Genomic DNA, 1,589 nt, shown 5'->3' with positions numbered 1-1,589 from the left:
GAACTAAGAAAATATTTCGACTTCCTGATAGGCACAAATATACGAGAGAGATGGTAAAGATAACGGTTCTAAAGGGAAGACATCTTCAGAGATTATTTTGAAGAAGTTTGCAAAAAAGGCAACTGTGTGTTATATGGACCAGAGGACAGTGAGGCTACACATCCTATACTTCAGTTTAATGACAAAAGAAAAAAAAAAAGGTTAGCTCTTCGGACACTCCCCACTCCAGAATAGCACCACCATCCGAGAAAGGAACAAGCCTCCCCTCCTCATCACACGAAAACACATCCTGCGAAGTGGAAGACCTAACTGTGTGCTGGCAACGCTGCAGTTAATCTCCCCTCATAATTCTGGTGCTTTGATGACCGCATGGAATGACGCCACCTCCACAAATTCACTCTGAGGTCTGCGTCATCCCCTTACTCTAGCTACACAGCAGAAAGTAGACGTTTGCTAGAATCCCCGGATTTTGTGAAACTTCAGAAAAGAACGTGCAACAGGACAGACGGAGGAAAACTTTTCAAAAGGAAACTTACTTCCAACAACGTTCTTTGGAAGGGAACAGAGCTAAAGTCCCAGCGCTGTCGGTATGTACCCGCTACCCGCGTACTCTCTCCTTGAGAAGCTTTACACTGAAACTCAACACCTCTTGTTAAAAGACTCTAAAAAATGACGCAAAAACATGTTATTTTGGTCTAACCCTTTTTACCACGTCATGGAAATAAATGAAATAATTTGTCAGTATGGAATTCACATGAATCGTGTCTAAAAAAACAGATTTAAAAACAACAAAAACAACTGGAACAAGAACCTACCGGTTACTCCAGGCCCATGATGCGTCCCCGCACCGTTCCACACGACCGCCGGGAACCAGGTGCATTTACGACTGTGATTCTGGGTGAGGGAGCAGCAGCCCTCACAGGATGTGTGTGACACTCCTGGGACACTCCCACCTGCCCAAAAACAAAGGAAAGGGGGGAATAAAAGGTAACCTGAGAGAGATCAGAGTCCGGTAGGACCAGAGCCTCCACACCCCTCCCAGGTGATGGGGGCAACAAAGGCAGAGAAATGGCAGCTGGAAAGTTTCCTTAAACCCTGCAGCCCAGTGACAGAAGCTTGAGGGGGACAGACTATAACTTTTCTCCAGCAACTCCTTACTCTCTTAATGCTAATGCTTTGCTAGAGGGAAAACCTCCTTAGCCTGACAATAGCTGGGCCCCAGGATCCTGTGAGTCTTCTTTAGCACATGAAAACCTAACAGAAACTTCCCCTGGACTTCACCCCCACCCCCATACCCCACCGGTATTACCAGTCGCTCCTCCTGGACCCTGGGCAGCTCTTCATGCCCATGGTCTGGTCCCCTTGCTCCTGATGAAGGAAAAATAAATTAAGACTCACTCCGTGGAGCAAGTTCAAAGGGTAAAAAAAGAGAGAAAACACTCCGGGTTTTAAGCACAAGATTGCGGTGAAGTCCAGAGACAAAAAATCAACGTAGCCAACGACAGCAACTCTCTCACGAGTACGCCTGAACGACGTCACGGGAGTCGGGGCTGCTGGGCGGGGAGACGCACCTGGCGAGGCGGGAGGCG

At 47.7% G+C, this 1,589-nt stretch overlaps 1 protein-coding gene across 1 annotated transcript in view; it reads right to left on the bottom strand.

Moving 5' to 3' along the window:
• LOC115295643 (zinc finger protein 91-like) overlaps window positions 1-1,589 on the bottom strand; it is a 71,178-nt gene that overhangs the window by 58,843 nt on the left and 10,746 nt on the right.

The sequence above is a fragment of the Suricata suricatta genome, chromosome 7 (assembly GCF_006229205.1).
Source record: "Suricata suricatta isolate VVHF042 chromosome 7, meerkat_22Aug2017_6uvM2_HiC, whole genome shotgun sequence".
NCBI classification, from domain to species: domain Eukaryota; kingdom Metazoa; phylum Chordata; class Mammalia; order Carnivora; family Herpestidae; genus Suricata; species Suricata suricatta.
This window is presented reverse-complemented; position numbering and strand designations above follow the sequence as displayed.